Raw genomic sequence first — 27384 nt, 5'->3', positions numbered from 1 at the left:
TTCGAGCTTATAGTTAAATGATCAAGGCATGATCTGCGGTATAGGGTCCCAAGTGCGTGTCTCCAAATTTGGACAAGTATTATTTTTATAGTAAGAGAAAAATGAGATTCATGAAAGTACTTGTCAACCTTTTTATGTTAATGATGTTAATTTTTTGTTTTGTTTTTTTTTTTTTGCCTGTTACGTTTTAAAGAAGGATCTTGCACTGAAGCCTCAAGATCGTAAGGAGAAATGGCAGAAGCACGCTATAAAGAGGCGGCGGGAGCCAGAGTATGAAGTAGCATCTGAGCTTGCAGAGAACGGACGTAATGATGAACATGGCAGCTCAGAAAGAGAACAGGAGCGAGGCAAAGAGAGAATGAAGAGCAAGGTGATGCAGAAGAAGTCTGCACAGGTCAGTCTTTTCTTTTTTCCTTCTTGCCCTCACTGGCTTTGTTGTAATGCTTTGAATCAGTGGGTTTTTGAGTTCAGCTTCAAAAGTCATTTGCTGAATATTTTGTTATGGTGTGTGGAAATAAACACAAGATACCACTGTGATGGTTGTGGGGGAATACCAACGTGGTACCCCCATAAACTTGAAAGCTTAGCAACAAAAGTAAACATGTTGTCTTCTCAGACGGAGCTCAAAAATTGAACTGAAAATGATAAACAAAATGGTGGTTTTGTAGTGGTGAGGCAGGAAGGGGCCAGTCCAGGAGAGCCAGAGCTGGAAGTGAAGTCATCAAGCGACATTTCCTTCTGTCAGTCTGCAGGGGAAGAAAGAGAGGACATGTTAGCCGGCAGTGCCAACCCCTGGCCTGGTGATGAATTACAATTATTCAAGCTCATAAGCTGCCTTCCATGAGCATGTGTGCGACAGGTAATATGCCTGAATCATAAAACCCTCTCCAGGGAATGCCGATTGCATCATCTGTAAGACAAGTAATATATGAAAAGCTCATAGGATCCTGACCTGTAGCAGTAGCAGAGGGCAGATAAGCAGCTTATCAGGAAGGTGAATGAGTTCATTGAGTTAACAAGGAGTTTGCGACAGTGTTCCTTCAAATCTGTTGTTTAATATAATATGGTGTAAATTTGCAGGCACTGGACTTTAAACCACAGAGTTACTGATTTAATATATGGTTTCAATGACCCTGAGCAAGCCATTTAATCTACCTGCTCTGCAAATCTGGAAAAAAAAACTATAGATAATATGAATGCAGGATATTTAGTAATGGGCGGCATGGTGGCGCAGTGGTAGCACTGCTGCCTCGCAGTTAGGAGACCCGGTTTCGCTTCCCGGGTCCTCCCTGCGTGGAGTTTGCATGTTCTCTCAGTGTCTGCGTGGGTTTCCTCCGGGCGCTCCGGTTTCCTCCCACAGTCCAAAGACATGCAGGCTAGGTGGATTGGCGATTCTAAATTGGCCCTAGTGTGTGCTTGTTGTGTTTGTGTGTGTCCTGCGGTGGGTTGGCACCCTGCCCAGTATTGGTTCCTGCCTTGTGCCCTGTGTTGGCTGGGATTGGTTCCAGCAGACCCCCGTGACCCTGTGTTCGGATTCAGCGGGTTGAAAAATTAATGGATGGATGAATATTTAGTAATAAAAATTTGTCAACCATCATTAGAGCTTGATTGGCTAAAGTAAGAATTTACAACATGCAGATGGATTATCTTATCGTTACTACAGACTCAGATAGAGAGCTTCACTTGTGCCCATTTGCTCAACAATAAATACATTGTGTTTCTTTGTGTGCAAGTATGATGTAAGATCTCGTAACTGAGTGAAATAAAGTTTTTCTAGTTTCTCTTATCATAACCATTAAATAATATATGGCCTGAAGTATCAAATATGTGTTTTAAATCATTTTTAAAAATATTTTTATCATACTTTTTCAATTGAAATCTAAAACTTTTTTCTTTCAGTATATATCCTGATTCTTTAGTCTTAACTTTCAGGTGCTAAGGAAGGCTAAGCTTTTCTCATTAATTAATATGGTCTATTAGACAAGTCTGTGCCCAGTAAATATGCTGTCATGGTGCCTTTAGAGTAATGTCTGTGTTCCCTCTCATCATTTTGCATTAATTTAGTGATTTCTCATATGCTGCAAAAATGCCACTTTTTTGCAATGAGCCTTAAGATTATGGTAGCTTTGGGAGACATTGCTTAAAATCTAAACTGAATGGCAGTGTACGCATGATTAAATTGTCTTACAGCACAGATTTCTGTAACATTCTCTTGAGTGATGTCCTTTTACTCTCAGTTTAGTTCAGTTAGGAGAATTTCATAATACATTGGTAATGTCACCAGTTTTCTATTTGAAGTATTTTCCTTTAAATCTACAGTATGTGTTCAGGCCTTATGTTTTTATTATTGTGGCATATTGAAATATATAGTAAAATTCGGTGTCGTCTTTTCATAATGTTTGTTATTTGTGCGTGCAATGTCCTGTGATAAGGTTTATGTGCTTTTCTTGTCATGGCACAGATGTACTGCTACTGCCAGCTTGTTTTATTTGCTTGTTTCAACACCTTCTGTTTTCAGCCAAGAATTATCATGAAAGTGGGCTTTCAGAGAAGTAGGGGGTGTCGTTTGCCTTGGCAGAAGGTTCATGGAGGAATGCAAGCCTGTCAGACTTTGTTGAACAGTTCCCTTTGAAAGCCCTCAATTCAGTGCTGTCCAGGCCTTGCATCCACCACCCTAATGAGCTAGCTGCACTGCAATGCAATACGCTGCTTCCTTGCTTTACCTTCACAAACGGGAACTGTCTGCTTTCATTATTCTATATCTTTTTGACATGACAGGTCTGACACAGATTCTGGTAATATTGATAGGAGCATAGAAGTGCCAACATACCTTACAAAGCTTTATCTGCCAATGTGTAACAGGCCCCAGTGTCAACTCATTGACTGGATCCAATTATGGCTCATGGGGAAACACTTAAATAGGCTTGTCTATTTTTGGAATTTTTCTGGAGCTAGCAACAGTTAATGTAGAGATTCTCTTTCACTCCTTCGTGAAGCTGTTTCCTTATTATTGCAAGGCAGTTTGACAGCAGAGGCACAAAATAACAATGCTCAGGGTCCATACCATTTACTGAATGGCTGTTCTCAGTCTGAAGATTGTTGTTGGCATGCTGCCATGAGGAGAGTGAAACGCTGCGTGCCAGTCCTGCTTAAAGGCAGTGTCATAAGTGACATAGTGAAACTGACATCAGATACTGTGTGAGTAGTGGCAGTTTGAGGGTCTAGTAGATTTAGCCAGAGTTCATGGAAAATACTGTATGATGGACCTCAGCAATGATTAATAGGTAGCACTCACTGAGGCCTTTATAAAGATGGCCATTTGTTACTGAGCTGTTTTGTTAGCAAAATGATAATCATGAAAATTTTAATGAATTAGTTTTTTACCTGGCTTAACTGTAATAGAGGTTTCATTATTAGTATTATTCATCTTATGTAAACTTCTCATGGCCACTGTGGTGAAACAGTCATTCATAGGCAAGAAAGTTTCTCTAAAATAAATGCATAAAAATAAAAAATAAATGCATAAAAATAAACTTGATGGAAGTTCAGGTCAATTGAGCAACTAGAACAGCTATATAGAGTGTTTTCTGTTGATACTTTCTCTCAGAAATTCATCTTTAAACAAAGCTTGTCTTTTATATTGTTAACCCCAGCCCTATTTTATTACCTATTCACCTACTGCTCCTCGCAGTTAGTATTGATGACTTAGCCCAGTACTACCACATTTGTCCTCCAGACCTGTTCGGCTCCTTGCTTTATTTGGAACTTTGTATTGGGAGATGCATCATGAAATAACAGACCATACATTGAGCTTTATAGATCAAACCCCTAAAACTCAGACTGTTCTGGTTTAACGGTGGTAGTCCGTACAGCCCAGTGTGGCTTAGTGGTTAATATGTTATACTATAAATCTCAAGATTATGGCTGAGCACCATGAGCAAGTAGTTTACCCTAATACTGCTTTCCAGTAATCTATATCTTGTGCAAAAAAGCACTCTTAACTAGACTTTGGGAGTTTGAGAGTTTAATGTTGAAGTAGTGGTGACCAGTCCCAGACTATTGTAATATTGGTGTTCTCAAATTTTGTGTGTGGGTACCTGAGGCTGCTTTTTTTATCCCAGTGAATCCCTGCAATAACCCAAAGATTTCTCAATATGATTTTTTTCACTATTGATGCAGAAATTTAATAAGTGTTTGGATTTTAAAATTATTGCAACTGTATGCTGTTGTTTGAAATGTTAATTTAACAGTATTTCTTTCTTTAAACTACTCCTTTCACTTAATTAGACTGTTGTCCCGTATCAATACACACATTTAACTAATATATAATTTTTTACTGAAATTACCTTTAGAAGTCAGACGTTTTAATTGATAAATACAGCTCTGTTGGTATATGATTGTATCCACTCAGTTGCTATGAACTGAGACTATCTCCTGAACCTCGCTTTTTTTTTTTTTTATCCTTGTCCACCGGGGGGGGGGGGGGGTATTGGGAACTTATACTGCAGAGATATTTTAAATCTACCAGGGAATTTCAGAAACAAGTAAATTAGAAGTCCGTAAAATCTGGAGATCAATGGAAAAATATAAAGTGGCCACTGGTTGAAGGATTCCTTGCAGTAAAAACCCTGAGCTGAGATCCCCTGACTAAGAGTGACACATGAAAAAGAACTCTGGTTTAAATGTTTTAAGGAACAGTGTATCAGGGGCATTGTTCAGCCCTACTGTTATGACTTGACAAGCTAATGTTTCATTTACTTTCTCTCAGGTATCACAGGTTTCTTGAGAATTCTTTTCTAGTGTGCCTTCATTGTGCTGTATCAGTTTGTGCTCCCAACCTCCTCCTCCTCCTCCTCCTCTCTTTGCACTCTTACAGTGTATTGGTGTTGCTGAACATGAACTAAATGTGTAATATCCTTTAAAGTTTTCTTTTGTGGTGCTAACCTGTGTTTGACTTTTCAGACTCATCATAATCTTTAGTATCTTGATCATCTCTATTATTGGTCCAACATAGTAAACAGGACGCACTAATGATCTAAAGAAGAGTACAAATGCTTTACTTGGAGGCTTTATGTTGTGTATGTGGCTGAGTTAATGTGAGTCCTAATGTAATTCACTGACCTGCTAGGTAATTTTCTAGCCTTGTTCACCCATCTCATTTTATGATTTCTCCTTGTATTAGCTTTTCAGAATCTTCAAGAAACAGATTTCAGATTTTGTGTCATTTTCCTTAAATACTCTGGTGAGGTGGTCGCCCTATTACAGAGACTGAAATTCCTGTGTCAAGGGGGAAAATCAAAGCATTAATATGTAAAGATCCTGAAGGGTCAGATCTACTTTAATAAAAAGGTGATGATGAAAAAGCTGATTCAGATTGACTCGAGTGTTGAATTTTGTCAGTGTTTTGGGCTGAGTGTTGTTAGCTAAAACCATATTCTCAAAGGAAGCGCCCCTTGGCTTTAAAACACAGGAGACAATTGTGTTTCAAAATAATCAGGGTTAACCACAAGTATGGTAATGAAAGGAAATCTTCTCTCTCCTCTCCACCTTGAACACAAGCATGAACTCCATCTTTAATGAGCCCTGTTTGAAAAGGAGTTTTATCTCCTCTCCTCAAATGCTTCACTAAAAGCCTTTGATATATTTTAGTAAACTGAAAATTAAAAGCAGGCTGGTGGTCAGGGCAGCACTTCAGCCGTCTCAAGGAGAAAGAGAAAAGCATTAATCATGGCATCATTTTAGTGTCGTTAGGCAGAGCTGTGCTCTTCTCTGAGAGTCTTTTTAAGATGCGGTCCAAATAACGCATCCTGGTAACCTCCCGCATTCCTGAATGATTAAAAAAAGACTTTTTATAGTTAGCTGAAGTGGAAGGTGTTCAACACTACAGTAAATGGTTTTTGCTGGCTAGCAGAGATCTCAGATAAAAATTAAAGGCAGTAATGTTCTGGTAGCATTGGGCTGGAGCAGAACAAACTGCGGCCAAATGGAATATTGCCATTTTGCTTTCCACTTGTGTAGTGAGTCCTCGTGTATGTAATGGAGTACTTGAAGGCTGGGAAACTTTCTGAGATGTTCTACTGCCATTTTGTTAAAAAGAAGGCAAAAATCTGTGCAAATAAATATGAAAGACTTTCAAGGCTGGCAGGTCAGTTATAGTTGAAGAACACTAATCAATAGAAATAAGCCAAATAAATGCACTTGAAAACCTGAATAAAAAAGAACACTTACCTGTTTAGTGCTCAGAAGAGTATTTTCAAAGGCAATCTGGGGTCTAATTAGAACTTTCAGGACTCATTTCCAGCATAGATATTTCCACATTCACATAACAGTTCTATTCCTCTACTCCTTATTTGTTCCTCCAATTCAGCAAGGGTTATTTCAAGTTTGTGAGGTTTCCCCACAGAGCCAACAAGAATAGAAATGCTTAAAACTAGCAAAAGCATTATGCATTTAGTGTATATTTTGAGACCTGCACTCTGTGCAGTGCTAATGAGCCATCACTTGTTCATGTTTGAGTTTCACTGCATAAATTATGAGTTAGCAATCAATTCATAAGTGACATCTTTCTTAAAGCACCTGTTTCATATCAAGCACCATAATAAGACACTTTTAAAAGTAATAAACTACAAACTATTAACAAAATTGATGCAGTATATGTATTGCTGTGAACAGCTGGGACCCTTGCCCGGAGGGGACACCTGCAGAACAGAAAAACCTTGTGAGAGAGGCAATATCTCCCCCGGGACGTAAGAGGGCAGCCCCCCTGGATTACATCAGAGTCACAGCATTGGACCTTGGAAGCTCAACCGTGTTGGGGCCCATGACCACTGCCAGGGGGCGCCTGGACAGTTCCAGAGTCATGTACTGTAGCACTTCCGCCACACCAGGAAGTGCTGCTGGAAGAGAACAATTCTGGGAGCTGGAGTTGGGAGGCAGAGGGCAGAGCTTGGGGGAGAGGAGTGGAGGCAGCATTAAAAGTGAAGAAAAGAAAGAAGGAAAAGGACTGAGCATTGTGGGGTTTGTGCACTGTGTGCATTGTGCTGTGTATAAAGAAGAAGCTAAGTAAAGTGTGTGCTTTTGGACATTGTGAGTCTGTGGTACAGGCTGGCGTCTTCACAGTATACATGAAGAGAAAAAATTCAGAAGCATAGTGGTACTTACAGATTGGTGGTAAAAAGTAGAAATAAAAACTTTTTTAAAAAAAAGGTCAAAAGATCAGGCTATTTGGCCTTGTTTTTAGGTAGAAATTGAGTGCAGATGAGTTCATTGAAGACTAATGTGGTTATTGTATAGCAGCAACAATTGTAAACTTTCTGTGCTGCATTAGATAATGTAGATAAAAGTATGAGAAATATCAAATTCATGTGAAAGCATATGAAGTGTGCATTTCAACTGTAGTCATGTTTTCTAGATGGTACATTGATGATTAGAAGGCAGCAGAGAGATTCAGTAAAAACTTTGGGGATTAGAGGCAAATATTTTTTTTTACTTCTTAGTTCAGGTCTGTGGCTCCTCAGTCATATGACCTAAACATGGCATAATGTGGATGGTAATAGAATTTTTTGGCATTTGGGCATAGCCTACATTTACTCTTATTTATGCAATTAAGGGGGGCAGCTTATCACATCTTTAGCAACACAAGAATATAGATGAGAAGAGGCATATCATTTTGCTGCTGCTCCCTGTTCTGTTACCTAAGGAGAGTCCTGCATGTTATGAACATTTAATAGTTCCAAGGTAAGCATGTCTTCATGTTTAAGCATGGAGTTTAAGATGCTGGTTACTTTGTGAAAGTTGAAACTTGCTTAAAGAAATAGAAAGAACAAAGTTTTGCTTTTTGTAATGTTACTATGTAATAAAACACTAAGGTCTGTGTGTGTAGTCCATCAGAGCAGTTTGGCTTTGGTGGTGCAACGAAAGAGGAATTGTGAATGTGAGACACACAAGGAGAAGTAAAGACAAATAAAGCACATAGAGAGAGTCGTCTTCAAAGGCGGTAAGTATAAAACCAGATATGAGGTTAAAAAGGTGGCTGGAAAATAATGACTGAGTCTGACAGTGTGGCTGTACAGGAATGCACTCTAGAGATGCAAGACTGGTGAAGAGACGTTCTCACACACACAGTTATAGAGGACAGGTGCCAAAGGAACATATAAGGCGAGAGATAGCAAATATTTTTAATTTCTCAATTACATGTGTTTGATAGGTACCACAGCTAGTCTAAAGTAATCCCCAATATTCGTAGGCCACATTGCACACTTCTTGGAGAACATACATTCAAATTTGGGGCACTTACTCCTAGAATCACACAAACTTTAAGTAGTGCCAATTAAACCTGGAGTAAAGGCTCACCTCTTTTCACTTTCATTCTGAAATTATATTCTTGATGATAATCTTAACAGTTGTACAAATTCTTACATTGAGTTGAGTATTTGGTGCTCAGTTTTATTTAGTACAGTTTTATAATCTGTCTTAATTTTATACAGCTTGTTTCACAATGTACATTTGCCAAAGTCATTGATATTGCTGAATGAAATTGTCACTCTTGCTGTACTTCATAATGATTTTTTTCTTAAAAAGTGTTAAGTGTAGCGCATTATATTTAAAGTCATCATTTGAGGCTTGTTGTGTTGACAAGCATTTTGGTATTCCAGGTGCTATACGATTACACTCTTTAGTGTGAAAGATGCTGTATGATTGATTATTCTTATCAGTAGCTGGAATTTAAAAATATTCTGTTTCTGAGGGAACTGTGACTGGCTTTTGCGTTCTGTGTGTAGAACCCAGGAGTGCTGCTGTTGTAGAATACTATTTACTATGAAGCTTTGATATGCCTTTATTACCAATTATGACCTGCCTATGTGTTAATGTTTTTCAGACACAGAATTTGTATGCAGGCCCACTCCTAATCATAACTAAATGAGCTTACTACTGTTTTGTTCTAACAGTCAGCCTTTGCAGCAATATGTCCTCTTTGTAATTTCATCTTTGATTTCACTTGCCTAATGTACCGTAACATAAAGGTTCAGGGAGCAAAATTGTCTTTCAGTTTCTAATTGTTCCTATAATTAAAAGATATTCTCAGTGAAATATATATCCCATCATTTGTCATAGCAGAATTCAGCAATGCTACAGAGTTCACCTTGTTTATTTAGTCCCTGTAATTATTATGGAACTGCAAAATTCCTAACAATGCTGAATCACATGGCCACAAGCTGCTCACTTCACGGATAGATAACAAAAGCTGTTAGTGTGCACTAAAAGTACTGCCTGCAGGGTTCAAGTCAATGTGAAGGTTCAGCCAGACACAAAGTGGGACCACTTTTGTTCTTACAGCAGCGCGCATGCTTAAGTTAAAACATGCCATTACTTGCTGAAAGTCGTTGCTTGGCTGTGAGATTTTTCCTTTTCAGAAGTTGTTTATTACCTCATGGTTAATTTTATTTATAAATATTAAGCTGTGATTCATTGACTTAAATTGTAACATCAACTGTTGCTCATAATTCAGTTAGTATAACTAAAATTTTCCAAAGAGAACAGATTCCTTTAAATATTCTTGACAAGTTAATTGCACAGTGTTGAGGTCTGTTTAACCCTTCGTTACTCGGATATCGTGAACTCTCATAAGTGCTCAGCTGGGGTGTATTGCACCCCACTGTTTATGGAGAAACGATAGTAAGAAATATTTAAAATGCAATTTAATTAATCTTTACTAGGACATGTAGTGTTCTCTGGCTTTTCATGTTTACAAAATCACTGTCTAAAATTTCCTTTTCAATAATTACAGGTGGGAATAAAAAAAGAAGTTTCATGTCTCCATACCATATACATTCATTCTGTCCGTTTCAAAAAGTGGTCACAGTTCACAACTTCATGGAAAGTTCCACTATTCCTGTGTTTGTTTTGAACTTGTGGTGCACTGATTGCAGGTTGGAACCAAATGTTCCATGCATATGTATTTACTGCAGGAATGGCACTGAAATCTTGTTTTTCTGTCTTTACTCCCTGGACATTCCTCACACCTTGCCTGTTTTGGTTTCTTTGCTGGTGGTGGGTTCACAGCAGAACTTTCTCCGGTTGTTCTTTTGAGCTTCAGTTGCATCTCTTTTCTGAGATGAGAACTTCTGGCCTGTCTTCGGCAAAGTTGTTCTTGAACAAGGTCCAAGGCAAGCTTTTTCAGGAAAAGTCTGCGCCGCAATGCATGACCTGTGTTTTCGTGGTACACCACATGAGCATTTATTCCGCCGACATTCACCAGTGAAAAGAATATAGTAAGAGGCCATCTTCTGCTATTTCGGAAATACCAACGATACTCTGCGGGATTACTCTGGTGGGGTGCTAAACACCCATAACTACGTAATACGACGTTATCAGCTCAAGGGTCCACCTCCAACTGACGCACGCTTTTGCATGCACAGTACGTTACTCAGCTTGCAGCTACTCAAGGCATCAAAGCTCCATGTCGCACCATCTATGAGAAATACGCATAACTTTGGCAACTGGGGTGTGCAACACCCCACCCGAGTAACGAAGGGTTAATAGGTGGCTGGTTTTCCCAGAATCTCACCAAAATATGCTTTTCATCTGTGAGTGACATTGTTCATTTTTCTATGTATGTATTACTTTGATTTACACTGTCTTGTAACGTAATATGAGTAAAGGAAAGGAAAGGAGCAAAGGTAAAGTCGACTCTGCTAAAGACAGACCCTGGAGGCCAGTGTCAATAGAGAATTGTCTGTGACTCAAGTACAAGACTTGGGGTGTACCAGACTGTTGTCCCTTACTTGGCATCCCAGTGGTAGACAGATTAGGAAGGCCTGATTTAACTTGTGGAATGAATATGTGCCGGCTTCTCCTAACAAAAACAGTTTTAATTAAACTAAAAAACTGAAATACTCACACACTCCCATCCCCATTTGTAATACAGGTTCATGATTTTTAAGACAAATGCTAGAAATGAATTAACTTAGTGGCAGTCAGCTTTGGGGCTGTGTTTTAATGACGTTCAACAGACATGTCTGTTAAATTATATTTATTTGTAGTCTTTCTGGGATAGGAGATTTTGATGCTCCTTGAAAGAAGACCTGGTATGAAACCATAGAGAGTATTCCATGGCAAGATTGGTTTGGTATGGTGTGTGTTAGGGCAGAGTGAAGTTTGAGTGCCAAAGGAGCTGGAACTCCATGAAATAGTAGGCTGGTTTAATAGAGTTCTAACTATATTGCAGATGTTGTGTATTGCACTTTGCACATTTTTAGGGCAAAGAACGTAAACAAGAGTATTTTACATCTCTTGTAATTGAGATAAAATCTTTTAAGAAAATACCTCATTCTTGGAAGCTGCCAAGCCATGTAGCTAGTTAGGAAGTATTCAGAAAGGCTGAGGATTAATGCATTATGTCTTCTGATGCTTTTCTTCTGTACCTCTGGTAACCTTATGTAGGTTTTGCTTATTGAAAGCCTGTGTTGTTTTGTCTTAACTTCTAACTTAAATGTATCTCTAAAACAAGATGATATCCTTAAGGCCATCACTTACAAAATGCAGCTATCCTGGAAATTGCTATTTTATTATTCAATGAAAATCTTTGCAAGTAGTTAATTAAATAGCAATGAGTAGAAAGTGATGCCCAGGACTGCATCAGACTAATGGAAACCACTTACAACTTTCAGTCACAGCATTGAACATGGCCCACCACTGAGACCTCTCTTGGTGTAAAAGAAACAAAAAACAGATTGTGTGCATACTCACAGAGGGAGAAAGCTAAAGCCCAAAGGGTTAAGCTGACCTCTGTTCTCAGCAAGGCAAACATGAGGAGAAGGCTTCAATTAATAATCCATTTTAAAATATGCAGTGCTCTAGATGGAAAAAAGAGAACATTGAATTAGAGCAGTTACAAGACCCGCTTTTATGTAATTTCTGATTCATTATTCAGGTCATTCAGGGCATTGGTCAACAGAGCAGAATTGTGTCAGGAGTATGGCTCAGGGACAGGCTGACTAATTGAGATTTCAATAACCCTGCTCATGTATTGACTGCGGCTGTAAAGCAGATCCACAAATAGGAGCTGAAACAACGTTATGAAAGAGAAATGTCACAAAGAGACAATTAGTTCAGCCAAGCACTATGCTTTGGATATAAGCTGTAGCACATAATTTGCTTACTCAGAGGAAAAAAGGCTTCAGATATGATTACTGAGCAAACTTATCTGATCACAATGTTAAATACAATTGGGACCTTTCAGAAGAAGCTTGTTTTGTGCTGTAAGGGAGATTCCAGATTTACGTTCTGACACATATTTCTTCACTTTGAATTTGGGCAGTTGAAGATAATATGCTAAAGATTCTTCTGTATATGCAGTAAATATATCCATTGATTGGAGTCTTTCTGTCTCTTTACCTCCTTTATTCTGCCAACCTTGTCTAAATGCTTGTGTTTAGACATAAGTATCAGCAGCCTGTAGGCACTAATGTTTTTTGCGACCAATCTCTGTCCTGTTCACCCTCTGCGTTTAGTCTACCTAAACTTGTTACACTGATTTTCTATTCCAGTATCTCTTCTTATGTTGTATATATTTTGATTAGTAACTTATAGCCCCTTTGCACAATTCAAATACTGTATATTGCAAGAATTGTTCAGTGATACTCACTTTTCAGAGGCTGGTAGTCCAACAAGAAAACATGCCATTAGATTTCTGTTGTACACGTTTCTTCCCCCTTTACAGCTACCACACACTGTTCACTGTGTGCTGTTCATTGCACTACCTGTATGCTTAAACTTTCTTTTGTAATATTCAGCCTTTGTTCTGAGAAAGTGGTATAGAACAAGAGTCATACAATTTATTTACTCAAGGGCCATTTACGGTGTTGAATGTTGCCAATTTAAGGCAGCATCATTCATTTTAAGTCAAGAAAATGAATGGTCTACAAAAATAACTAGTGCCCTCTTCTGGTTTCATTCCTGCCATGTGCTTGATGCTGTTGGGGTACACTTTGACTCCATACGTATGTGTGAGTCAGTTGAGCAACTGAGTGGATAAATTGTTGGATCTTTGAGTCATTTAATCATGTTCTGTGGTTGAAGAACAGTGAATAACAAAGAGGTCTTGGACTTAATTATGCTTTTTAGAAGCCGATAAATTAATTTCTTAGCGCAGTAAGGCAATAGGTTAATCAAAGTGGCATCAAGGAGAAACTGCTTTAGGAAAAAGTAGAGCAAAAGTAAAATATTTCATGATAGAATTTAAAATTTGACTATGTTAGTGTAATGTCATATTTTGGGATGTTTGTGTGTAAAGTAGGCTTTTGGGGTATACCAATACTAGAAAGTGTTGAGAAACCCACATTTTAAACTGGTATGGTACCAGCAATTCAGGATTTTCAGTATAGATCAGCTTTCCTCTTAATACCCACCCTGACACCTTCTTTTGACAGTTGCTTTTGCTATTGGAGGGGTACATTTTGGGGTCCACTTACTTGCTCATTTTCAGGCTTTCTGTCAGTTAGATTATTCCCTGTATCTCTTATCATGACTCATGAGAATCGTTATGCTTTTAATATGTTTATGCCTCACACTGCTCTGTTCTTTTGACTCTGAATCATCTCTTTTTCTTCAGGTTTTCATACTACATTCACAAGAATTCGGCTCCACTCCTTTTTCTTCTCAAACCAATTTTCCTATTGTGGATTCATTGGGTCTCCATTTGTGCTTATTTTCCTGTGTTCCCATCTTTTCTAAGTATTTCTTGTATTTGTTCTGCGTAACTTGTGTTTTTAACTTCTTGCTTTTTATTTGTTTACTTTTTCATATGAACTATGGCAGAAATATGGTTAGTCTGCCCCACAATGCCTATATGCTCACACAGCTTCCTCCTACAGTTAACCTAGCACCTATGACCATCAAGCTATTGTCAAGGATCTTAAACGTAGATTGTCCTGCTCTTACGCTGGTATCAAGCTGAATTGTTTTGCTCAAGCAATATTTGTCTTGGCTCTGTATAGACTCTGTCAGTTTTGTATCTACAGAATGCATTGTTGATGGATATAGGTAAAGAAAAAAGTGGCACATAACAGACCTAAAGTAAAAAAAGGAAGTGAGACAGATGTGGTAATGATAACCAGTGCTCAACCCAAAAGATGGTTTGCCTGCAGGATATCAGAAGCATGGCCAGATGTGCATTTAGATTAATTTAAAATGACACAGAAGTTGTTTCCAGCATGACAATAGTACATGCTACAAATGTTGGCAAACTGCAGTTTTCTTGTTTTGATACGTTGACTTTAACACTTGGACAGATGCACCTCTACGTGACTTCTTAATGAATTCTCCTTTTGCTGATTAAGTAATCAGAAGCTGTAGGCTTAGTATTTTATATGTATAGTGCAATTGGCTAACGTTTTGCTAGAATCGCATCATGGGGAAGCAACTGAAATGGCCTGCTTACAGACACACTACTTAGATTTTGAACATTTCCAGTTAACCTGTTTGGCACACTGGCTACCAGAATGTATCACTTTAACTACTAAACTTTTATTCTAACTTATCTTAACATCATGCTCTCAAGTCCTGTGCTTTGCTCTTGGATGGCCAGTAGTGATCCTAATGGCTGCCTGGATCATAAATTGTTTAACCACACACTCCACAAATCTTAGTACAAATACTTGGAGTTCACAGGTGACAGTGTCACATTCATGCTTTATTACAAACTAAGCATGATCGTTTAACATCATTTTCCACCCTCTTTAACTGTGCCCAGTATTTACTGCTTTTGTTTATGTCATGCTATATCATACTCAAAATGCAAATGTGACTGTTACAGTTTGCATGGCCTGACTTAACAGCTGAAAAAAATCAGTAGAATCATCTGCATGCCCCTACATTTGTACAATTCCTCGGATACTTTACTGTTTCCCTAATGAAGATGACCAACTCCTTTGCTGCATTGCCAGTGACACTGTTTGGAGGTCTTTTAGGGTGTCTTTGATGAATATTCAGACCTAACCAAGGTACAGTTGAATTCTCTTGTACACAAGTGGTTTTTACATTGTAGCAGAGCCTTTTTACTTGCCTGCCTCGATGTGTAAGGAGAGATCCTATTGACCAGATTGCATCTTTTGTGGCAGCCTGTGTCTGTTTTGACACTCCCACTTAGCAGTGTATAAACAGCATTCACACCCTAGCAAGAGGCCCTGAAGTGCTGTCGGCACATTTGCAGACACACACATACTGTATTTAGCTGTGCACATTCTTTGGCATACTCGCCAGTGTGCTTATAGAGAGAAACCGATAACTAAAGCTCACATGAGCAAACTTCATGTTGTAGATGACCTCAGAAACTAGCAAGACATGCAGCTGAACTACCAGTATTTCTTTAACTGAGTATAACATAACACAAAAGGAAATATGATTAATAGCAGTAAAGAGCTGCATATTTTAATTTATTTATATACAAGAAAATTGATTGCTAAATTGCCCTTCTTCAGTGAGGTCTGTGTTTAGTTCCAAGCTGGCAGTTGCACCGAGTGTGTATAATTGCAGTTAATGATCTATATACTCACACAGCATATATGTAAATTCATGAAAATGTCGCTCAATGTGTGCACAGTGTAGATTACAGGGAGTTAACCCTGTCCTGTCAAATCTTTTTCACAGTTGTATCTCTGGGAGCTGCACATGTAGTTGACCTGTCATCCCCTTTTGGTTTTCTTTTCAATCAATATTTAGTACCGACAGCTCTCACCAGTATCTCAGTGATATATAACTAATGACAAGGTGTGTGGCAAAGGGCCTTTGAAATCTGTCCCACCATGTTTCTCACTGTGAAATCTCTGTGCTCCCATGCCGGTTTCCCACATGTGCCTGGATCATACCTGCTGTTTATTTCAGACTTTTAACACATTAGATTAGATACATGTCCAATTAGAATCAGAAAGGTTTGCTTCATTCGGGAGTTGTGGAGCCTATTGTGTGAAAATATAAGTAACATAAAGCTTAGAAGGTTAAGGCTCAGGGCTATTAAGTCTTCTTCAATTATCTACAGTATGGCCACACATTAGCTTCACATGCTGGAGATTTCACAGGTGCACAGAGAACTGTGTCCCTGTGGATTTCTTTTGTGTCTTTGATTTGGCCTACAGACATTTGAAAGGCAGCCTTAAAAGGTAAGGAGGGGAACAGACTGACTGTGCCTCCACTCTCGCATCCTGTAGATGACCCAATTGGGTTCTGCAAAAGAACACTGGTTTAAAGGCAGGGAGGTAAAATGTTTCCCAGCCTTGTTGTACATTGTTGCTGCCCCACTGTGGCATCCAACATTTATTACACTATGTTCATTATTTAGAAAACAGTCTTCATGGCATTTTAGAATTATTCATTTTCAGTTCGATATTATTCAACAGGAGTTCTTCTTTGCCTCCAGTGACCTGCTTTCTCACCCAGTAATAGCCCATTAGATACTCTGCTTTTTGTGTTTGGTCAGAATAATGGCAGGAAGCCACAAGAAGATGAAGAGGTGCTTCCATTTTACAGAAGAACATCTCATTTCTTATATACTATAGTGGATTATTTCACCATCATATTCTGGAAGTTGCTGTTTTTGTTTCTGTTGGGTCTGAAAAGACAAGCACTTGAGTGGTATGTAGTAGCGTTTGAGCAGCTTGATATCATATGTTATCTTGTATTTAAGATCCTTGAGGTACATTCATTGTTTCAGTTTGGCCTTTTGCATAATGGAGACTGCAGTCTTGTGGTTATGCTCTTGTTTGGTTACACTGTTTTCATTTCGCGCCCTTTTCATATTTAGAGAAAGGCTAATGAATTTGGACATAATGCTTTCTACTTGGCACAGACAGGCATTTCATTTATGAGATCTGGTGACTTCACTGCAGAAGGAAGGTGTTTCTTTTCAGTCTTTTCTGAACAGATTCAGATGTGACAGTGTGGTTAAACATGTCCCTGAAGCAAGTTAGGTAGCTTGTGGGGTAAGACTGCCCCCTGCTGGATGAAGATGGCTTTGCATTTTGAATTGTTTGCTTAGATTCATAGAATGGAGTTTTATTTTTTTCTGTTTCGAAACTCCCAGCATTACTGTCTGCAGGTTGTTTGCTTTTCCTCTGTCCACCTGGTGTCACCCTCCTGTTTCACCAAATGGCTTTTTTTAAGATGTTTCAGGGATTGATGCAGTTTGTTTTCTTTCTTGGTAGACGGAAACAATGAAACAAATCTGCTTCCTGATTGATAAGGTTGTTTTGAAATTGTAAAACTGTAGTGAAACAAAGCCCATTTGGAGCTGCCGGGATCCAGAGCTAATTGTAGCCAGACAGATCGGCAGTCTTTTCTCAGGCATTCACAAGGTGACACTCAATCAGACAGAAACTGAAAGCAAATGCATGAGAAATAATGCAAAGTACATACAGAAGTTTTCCCAGGTATATAAATGGTGTAAAGCTTTGATATTATCAGGTGTTCGATTGTGCTGTGATCTATGAATGCATGTTATGGCTGATGCATAAGGTTGGAGATGGTCACCATATTAGTTGTTTTTTAACACTACTTGAGAGTATAACCTAGAAAACTGCTGTTAAAGAGGGGAAATCAGATGATATAAATAAATGCAGTGATGATTAGACCTGCCAAGTAAAAGGGATTTTTAACTATTTGAGAATGCTGTCATCTTGAAACTGGAGCAAATACAGCAATCTTTCCCTGAGTGACAGCAAAACCCAAGGCAATGGTTATAGACTTCAGGAAGGAGGAGGTAAAACCATTCTACAACAGAATGGATGTTGTCGAGAAAGTCAGCATCTGTACATTTCTTGGAGTGATCATCACTGATTTCAATTGGGTGAAACTCCCAGACTGTTGCCAAGACTGCTGCCTTTGACACATTACAGAAGCATGGATGTCTCCATCTTTGTTCATGATCTTTTGTAGGTGCACAGTGAAGTAAGTCCTTTATATCAGGCAGTATAACAAGCTCGAATAGCACCGGCAAATCACTATGGAGAGTGATGAAAGTGGTGCAGAATATTATTGACACAGAGCTGATTTTTCTTCAAGAAATACATAACCTCCACCTACTTTGACATCCTGAGCAGTCACGTTTCTTCTTTCTCTGTTCATGCAAACAATACAGGACTGTTCACACCTTTGCCAGTAGAATCATAGACAGATATTATCCACAGGTTATTAAAGGGCTTAGTGGCCACTTATAAAATTGAACAAGTGTTTCTTCTCTCAATTGTATTTAATGTATGCTGCTTAATTCTATATCAATAAGTTGTATTCATTGTCTTGTATTAATATTTTACTACTGAATTTCAATATACTATGTACCCATCGCAGTAAATATGAACTTGAACTTGAACTGAACTTGAAATAAACCCTGTGCAGTAGTTTGTTGTGAAGTGAGGATGTTTTTCACTCTCTTGTTATCAGATGTTGCTGTCAGTAGGGTCCTAAAGTGTAATTTAAAAGTCCCCATTTTTACTTGGAAATTGTTAACTGGCGTGCCAGTCCATCACAGTGAGGCTAATGTAATGCCTTAGTATTAGATGTACCTTGTGTAAAGGTTTACAAGATATTGATGCCACAAAAGTTGTAAAAATCTATGATAATACTGAGAATTTTTTTAAATGATCTAAATTATAGTTTTATTCAAACTGGAAGATTTTTGATTTTTCTTATTGTAGCAAGCAGCCATTGTAGAAAAAAATAAACTGCAGTTACCTCCCACAGAGTTGATTGCATTTTTTTTTTTTTTTTTGCCTTTTCTTCTGCTTACAGCACTTGAGCAAATTATCTCTTGCAGGTTGTTGTTGTTGTTGGGAGGGTGCCGCAAACAGAAAATGTAGCTAGGCAAGAGAAGTACAGTGGTTTGAATTTTAAATGGAACTGATTCTAAATGGCTCATTGTGCCATATTATATGTTTCTATTTACCTTTTAATGTATATGTGTGTGTGTGTGTGTGTGTGTGTTTACATCTACTTATACACCGACTTCCTAAATTTTTTAATGTTTTATTTCAATTATATATCATATTAGCAGCAGTTAGCAAAAAAAGATATTCATAAATTAAAGTTTCATAAAGTCTCCACCTGTATATTTTTCTTGTACTTACATAGCTACAGGTTTAAAGAGCTAGGCAATCTAACCTTATGGGGGCAAGTAGGTGCAATTTATCACTTCCCAGTGTCTGTCTTATACTCCGTGGTAGTCATATTCTCTATGCATGCTCCACATTGTGTATTATATCCCTGGCATCTTTTTGAATTAATGTATTGATTAAGTAGGAGTCAATTGACACCCATTGCATGAGTGTGCTTGGGTCCTAATTTGGGATCCTGAGGTGCTTCAACTTGTGGTGGGTGAGGCAACGTTCTGTATCAGTGTATCCTCCCCTCCTCCTCCTCCAATGTTTCCTTCATTGCAGACCTTTTCTGGTAAAACAGAATTAGTTTGTTGGCAGTAGGAGGTTTATTCCTCTACCTATTATAACATACTGCTTTAATTTTGACAGTGGTATTTAGAGAAATTAATTATTTCATTCCTTGCCTGTTGTGTAGTATGTTATTTTTGAATTTCTAGTTTTATAACATTTGAAGAGCTCCTAAATTTTCTGACTAGACACTCAGTTTAGTAATGAAATTATCTCAAGAAAATTCAATGAATCATTAATGCAGCTTATTCAAACTGCCTTAAATCCCAGGTAAAGCTGGCTTTTAATTTTAAAAGAACAAATCAATGAGCAGAGAGTGCATTTCCTCACATTTCTGCTATAACATCAAGGACCTTGGAGAATTAATTGTTACAGGTTGCCTAATTCTTGTCACCAAGCAGTTTTTTTTATGCTTGATCCTAGATCTGGCAGGGAAACTCTTTTTAAAGCGATGTAAAAATTATGATGATGTATAGAAGTTCATGGAGAATGTCAGAAAACAGATATTGGCATTGAATAAAAACTGATTGATTAATCCAGTTTGTATTTAACACTAAAATCCATGAAGGTTACGATTTTTTCATTGTCCCCCATCCCCCACCAACACAGCTGAAGTTCTCCCAGGGCAAGTCTCTTTATCTGAGTATGAGGTGCCTGGGGTTGTACAGGGTAAATAATATATCGTTATTTGGAATACATACATTTCACTTTCTGGGTAAATGCAGGATGACAGGAAATACGAGGCAAGAAATGTTGAACACAGAGGTAAGAACGGCTGCCTGTAAATCAAGAGGTTGCGGGTTTGATCCCAGGTCTTCCCCGCATTTAATATTATGAGTAGTGAGCTGCTGTTAGTATTACTATTATATGATAAAAACACATTTTCTTTGAGTAACAGCCTGTGAAAAGTTTTGCTACTTGTAAAAGATATCGCTGAAGGGATATAAGCAGACACACAAACGCTGGAGAATCATGTCATCTTGGTATCTTGTTAATTTAATTTTTTAAACTCAGTTTTATTAATGAATAAAAGCACACTTGTTTCGTTATACCTTTGCAAAAGTGTTTATTTTAAATTCCAGTAACCGCTTGAATGATATCAAATCTGTCTCGGCCTCTCTCATGCACACACACACACACACACATATCCATGCATGAGAACGCAATCTCATTTGAAAATGATTTGTCATTTGAACGTTGGACAAGATTGGAGAAAAAAAAAAATCCGTGCGCCATGGTGCATGGTACTGGAAATGCAGACAGACTTCTTTTTTTGCGCATACTCCGTCAGCATGGCACTGCCAGATCTAAACACTAGCGTGGAGAATTGCACACTTACTTAAGTGAGTTTAGCTGCAGGTGCAAGTTCCCATCCCACTCTATGGTGCCAAGCAGAGTTGTGTTGCAGTGCAGCAGTTTCTTAGCCAGCGAAAGCAACGTGAAAAAGTTGTCCGTTGTTATGGTTCTCCCTTTGTCCAGAAACGGCTTTATAACCACAGTCTTTGAAAGTCCTTCCCCTGTGGCACGACTGGGATCTTTTCCTAAATAAGGAGTAGCATTGCACATACACATGCAAATTTATAATTTTTTCACACGTTCTTCACGGGTCCCTTTGTTGTCAAAGCACAAATGCCACATGATAGTCAGATAGAGGTTACTGGGCATCGTATCTTTGATTGCCGGTACAACAAAATACTTCTGACCAGGCATCAATCACTACACCAACTGTGGCCATCACTGCTCTTGTGAAAAGAATGGAGATAAACACCATCAACTTAGAGAGGAAGGCCAAGTTCGTTGTACCACGTGAACGTCACTGACAGAATAAAACTGAATAAAAAAAACATTAACTTTTACAAGTAGCAAAAATTTACACCAGGTGTTACAGACATAAATCAATTGTATGTTTTTATTATATATTAGTAATAAAGCAGCTCACTACTCAAAATGGAAAATGCGAGGAAGACCAGGGATCAAACCTACAACCTCTTGATTTAGAGACAGTCATGCTTACTCTAACCCACCCATGCAGTTGATAAACAGGCTTCAGTTTTTTCATATTGACAGCAACCTGTAAACTGAATAATTTATTTTTCGTTGGTTATGTTCTTGAGTAAAGGCGTACTTGTTTTGTTATTCCTTTTGTGAAAGTATTTGATATTTGAACTTTAGTCTTCATACATTATACATTTTACATCAACATTTTATTAATTTTTACTATAACATGAAAAAAGTTTCTGTTTTAGTTACGTTCAACATTTCTTGCCTCGCATTTCCTGTTATCATACATTTATCCATATCATTATAGACACAGAACACACATGTAATGTTTGTATTCCAAGTAACGATATATTATTTACCCTGTACAACTCCACAGACACCTCACACCCAGATAAACAGACTTGAGCTGGGAGAACTTCAGCTGTGTCGATGGGGAGATGGGATAGTAGGCTGCTTGTGCTGATTGGCACATTTGCAAAACAAAGACGTTGATGAAGGGGTGCGACGGAATTTAAGGTGGCCTGGCATTACGGCTTTTTTTGTAGGCTTCAGGGATTCTAGTGTTAAACAGACTTCACTTTATCAAGTGGAAAGTTTCCTTTGCCCGTAAGAACTGAACCCACTATTAATTTGATGCATAAGTGTATTCTTTTTTTTTTCTTGTCGTTTGCTCACATTTGAAGAATACTTTTTCAACTGTGGAGTCAGTCAGTGTAGTCTTTCAGCTACTAGTTAGCTATCAGGATACTGAGTTATGCTCTTAATGACAGGTAGAATAGAAATTTAAATAGGTGCAAAGAATGAGTCATTCTCCAACAGTTGCCAGGAGCCTCTCAGAACACGAGTGCCTGCTTCCTGTGTAGCCCTCAATTACCTGCTTACCAGCTGCTTAACTCCTGCTGTTTTTTGCTTCCACTCTGAAAATATAAAAGCAGATTCCAAAGAAGCTTGCTTGTCATGCAGGCTCAACACTAATAAATGTGTGTCCTTTTCTACTCTAATTGCAGCACTGAAGCATGAGCTTTTAGTATTTCTTGTTGTTTCTGGGTAGGACTGTACCAAGGTGTTCATTGTATTCCTGCGTAGCACTGTGTTGCAGCATGTACCTTTGTAAAATTTTAGGAGTGGTGAATAGGTCAGCATTCTGTTTTTTTGCTTTTCTTCAGGGAAAATTTCATAATTCAGGAAAGACTTCTGCTTGAGGTGGTGTTATACTTGAGTTCAAAACATGTTTCTCTTAAATAAATAGAATTAGGGGCAAGTAAAGAGAGCCAGTCTCCTGATAGCATTAATTACAGGGCATTTCCTGTCTTTCTTATAGAATGAATGTATTCTGCTTGTTCTTATGCAAGTTCTTTTTTTTTTTTTTTGTTGAATTGTGTCATGTGTTCAAGCTTATGTTTCTAATATGCAGGGGACTGGCCTACCTTCCATTAGTCAGTCACATATGTTTCCAGTTGCTACCAGGAAGCCTGCTGACCACTATTCATAGCAGCATGGCCACAACTTGCTTAGAGCAGTGGTAGGAAAACTGTAGTTCTTTTTTCTTCTGCTGCTTATGCATATTTCAACACCCTTAATGTTTTAGAGTTGATGATTGGCCTTGTTATACAAAAGTAGGTATCATATCTAAAGGTTTGCTGATAAAATTATTTCTTTAAGTACTCAAATTAAGGACTTTTCTATAGAGCTCTGTTGCATATACTATCTATCCATCATCAAATCTGCTTAACCTCACTCAGTGTCTCAGCACAACATCTGGTGCAATGCAAGGATCAGCCCAACTCTTTCAGAGGGCACACTCCTACACACACCCACACTTGTAAGGGGGCAATTTGACAATTTAATGACCATATCTTTGGGAAGAAATTAAAAAAAAAACACAGTCACAGGGAGAATGGCAAATACAATTAGGTCAAATACTGTACATTTTGGACAAAATTGTATTTGTGAAGTACCATTTGAGGTTGGAATTTTGGATTCTCAATAGGCTTGTTTACCTTCACTGCCTCAGAGAGATGCAATAGCAAAGTACAAAACTACAGCATGTCTTTCAGAAAACAGGAACCCATAGGTTACTTTGCTTCAGTTCTGTGTGTCAGGTTCTTCTGAAAAGTTACAGTATATCCCAAACAAACAGTTTCTCTTCTCAGATTTGCCTAATTAATGTGAGGGTTTTTTGAGAATTTGTTTTAATGTTATTAAACATGAACTCTTATGTACAAAATAGACTGTTGTGTATTTTTGACAGGTACATGCTGTAAATGGTGTTTATGCTGGATATTGATTGAGCAATCAGGGCCCTAAAAAAATTAGTATTTTGTTCACTGTCCATTTTATCAGTTCAAGACCTTTATTTTAGCTGTTATTTCAGAGACCTTCTGTGTTTTGGCATTGGTGAACAATTTATATCTGCAAGTTCACATCGGTATTTGCTTTAAGAAATAATTTGTTTTCCACCTCTCTGAAATTGTTTAGTTTAAAGCAGTCTGTGCACTTGCGTTTCATTAGTAGCTTAATCAGTGTTGTTTGATTTATGTAGTACCTGTGGTGTGCATTGTCCTCTTGCAAATACGTTTACACAATACCTGTGTTCTCATGCATTCATGCATCAATCATTTTAAGTCATTTTGTATAAGTGGAGGCTGTTTTGAGTACTGTTCCATTGCCCATGCATGCTTTGATCACTTGCATTAAATATATGAAAGAGCAAGAGTGAAATCTAGGCTGCTTTCTGGTTTTTACAGCTAATCATTTAATCAGGTTGCTTTTATCTATTTAAAACTTGTACTTTTTGGAATTGAAAGTGGTTATCTGAGTATTATTCCACAGCTCAGTTTTCAAGATCATGTTTATGCAACATGCTTTATTATGACTGTGATCATCTCTTCAAGAAATGTGAAGCTTGTCACCCTCTCAACAGCATCCACACCAATGTAAGATGCCTTTGACCAGCTCCTTGGCTTTGCTGACATTAATAGTGAAATTGTTTCCCTAAAACAGCTTTAACAGCAAATAGAGCTCCTCTCTGTAAGCTGCCATACAGTCAAAATGAATAAGAAGTACAGAAGGTAGCTCAGCACTAGAATGCTTGCATTGAGGATCAGAGTGCAAAACGGGATACTGCCAATCGCCACATGCTATATGAACAATTTCTGTTTTTATCTATATGTGAGTTTTCATCATGGTAGCAAGCTAAAAAATAATGGAATGTTTGTCTTTGGTTGCAATGTACATTTGCTTAGCAAGTTTCATATTTAAAATAAGTAATGTGGAGGAGGGTGCGTCCTTACAATATTTATATATATGTTTAATTTGTATATAATTGTGTGGATTGTAAATACTGGGCACAAGCTTTCATAAGTACTCAATGACCAGTAAATATGAATGCCTGAGTTTCATTAGATCATGACTTTTTTCTCTATTTAAAAAAACTTTTTTCCTACAATAAAGATTGGAGTATAATGGTGCAGATTTTAAACGTTCTTTACTTTAACTAGATTCCCTTGACTGTAAAGTGCAAATTGTACTTAAATAAAAATTAAGTGCCCCAGATCTTTCCTGTGTAACGCCAGCTATTTCACTTCAGTGATTAAAAAAATGTGCATATGTACTTGGTAAACAAAAACAACAATCATTGTTAAAGTACATGAGACTGAATATTGTGGTCCACTGCAGCGAGCTTCCTTTTTACAATGAAATCACTTAATTGTTAGTGTTATCTCTTTCGGTGGTTTTGTTTCATAGTATGTTTTACAAATGCAGATGTATTGTTTTATGGTGAGCTGAAAGAACACATTGCGCAGACCCAATAAGCTGCAGTGCTGACATGACATTTGTTGTGCATGCTTTATAAATAATGGGACCCTAATTTTTGCACTGTCTGATCCAATCAGCTCACTTGCATTTCTTTGCATTAGTGAGTTCTTGGTGTCCCTATTTTCCCATTCTGTACTCTTTACTTTCTAAACCTAAACCAATTGTCTTAAATCAAAGTTTTATACCCTTATGCTATTTTACACTACCTTTTATACCTTTGTCCTCAAGCAACAACATAGTTAAATAGAAAGAACAGCAGAACGTTTCACTCTTTATTAAGTTTTTGTTATAGATAATAAGCTTGAATTATAAGGAAGCAGAATACAATCCATGTTGAGTACAAACCAATACAACCTGATGATGCCAGATGTGTACTTTCAAATGACACAATAAGTTGTAGTTGCTTTTGATTTTTCTTAGTCAGCTCATCACCTATACAGGCCCCAGACAGTATGCCTGTCTGAATTTGGCTGCTGAAACAGAGTGTCTTCTTCATGGAGAAATGGCAAAAGTAGAGGTGCTCTCCTCTTCATGGCGCGAGAGAGAGAAAGGTGTACAGACCAACTTAAACCATTTCAATCACAAACCCTGGACCAGTGGGTGCAGTCATCTCAGTTAGTTCATCCAATCCTTTTTCAACATGACTGGGCCAGTAGGGCGTTGCTGAACAGAATAGCCAGGTTGTAAATTGCCACATTTCGGTACTGCAGTCCTGGTTTCATATCAGCTAGGCAGTTTAAGGCCTTCCTGCAGAAGATGGTTTATAGCCTCCTGTAACGTCCAAAGAGAGTCATCCTTGCCACACTGTTTTGATATATGCCCCCAACCCCTCTGTCATAAGTTTCATATCCTGAGCTAGTATTTAATCCTACCTTCTAGAGACTCTACTGTTATTTAGGTGAGAATCAAAGCACAGCTGTTTTTATTAGTAATTAAATTTTTCATAAATAATTTGTTATAAATTTTAACAAGTACCAAATTAATTCTTGTGGGTTAAATTGGAGTTTACTGTTCACTAGTCTGTTCATAATGATTATTGTTGGGTGGAGGTTTCATGTAAATAAGGAAGTAAAACAGCACAAACCCATGACTTAAACTGTTTAGCATAATGTTCGAAAATGCCCATATCAGATGTGAAAATAAAATTAAAAAAATAATTCTTTTCCGTTTCCATTGACCACCTTATGGTTCTGGCAATACCTTGTAGCTTAGGTCTGATGAATACAGCCAAACTGAAAACTTATCTCTCTATTATAAAAAAAAAATCCTAGGAGAGAATGACTAGGGAGACGAGACATGATCTTCACGTGAAGATCACGGAAGACACTTAAAAGACCCGCGAGACGAAAGAGATTGGCCATGGAGCGTCTCGCAGGTAACCTTAAATATGACACTTTGTGCCAAGAGATTGACCCACGACCGTCTCACAGGGACGTAATACATGAGATTCTTGCAAGACACGCCCTACTTAAAACCAATATCAAATAAGACCACGGGCAGCGAAACACTCAGTCATGTCAAGGCTTTCAGCACACACAGATCCAGGGCTCTCAGCGCATATAAAGCGTATAAGGATAGTACGGTATAGATGAAACTTCGACGATTAAGCGAAGAAGAAAGAGCAGCGTGGAGAAAAGAGACTCAAAAGCAATGGAGACTAAAAAATGCAAAAAAGAAAGAATAATCGAGTTGCAAATTCAGAAAATAAGGAAAGTAATAATCAGCCTGGAACAATTGGAATTGAAAAAAAAGCACGTCCAATTGGGCTCAGAATTAAAAGACAAAGTAGAACTTCATAAAGACGTTCAAAAATTTTGGTGCTATACACATGCAGAGCAGGTTACAGATTATGAAAGCAGTGGAATTCGAAAGGGCCAAAAAAACAGCACGATACACATGTAGAGAAAGTTAAAGAATATGAAAGCAGGAAAATTAGAAAGTATCAAAAAAAGAAAGTAAAGATCGCAGTAGCGCAAACAAATGGAAATTATTACTCGAAAAAGGGAAAATAATCACTATGGACCAGGTGTCATTGAAAAAAAAGCAGGACAAAGCAAGGAATGGAGATTGAATATTTAGACATAGGTGATATGTCAGAAGTATGTAATTTATTGGTTACTTTGCAAAAAAA

General features: G+C 38.0%; 1 protein-coding gene across 6 annotated transcripts in view; it reads left to right on the top strand.

Annotated features, from left to right (window-relative positions):
• The first annotated feature begins 249 nt into the window (after positions 1-249).
• The window catches only part of fbrsl1 (fibrosin-like 1), a 358399-nt gene continuing 331264 nt past the window's right edge, over positions 250-27384 (top strand). For all 6 annotated transcript variants that reach the window (XM_051921559.1, XM_051921560.1, XM_051921561.1 and 3 more), the window contains exon 1: positions 250-394. The gene's annotated coding sequence lies outside the window, so the exon portion shown is untranslated. The remainder of the gene's footprint in view (positions 395-27384) is intronic.

Source organism: Erpetoichthys calabaricus, chromosome 18 (assembly GCF_900747795.2).
Source record: "Erpetoichthys calabaricus chromosome 18, fErpCal1.3, whole genome shotgun sequence".
Taxonomy (NCBI): Eukaryota; Metazoa; Chordata; class Cladistia; order Polypteriformes; family Polypteridae; genus Erpetoichthys; species Erpetoichthys calabaricus.
This window is presented reverse-complemented; position numbering and strand designations above follow the sequence as displayed.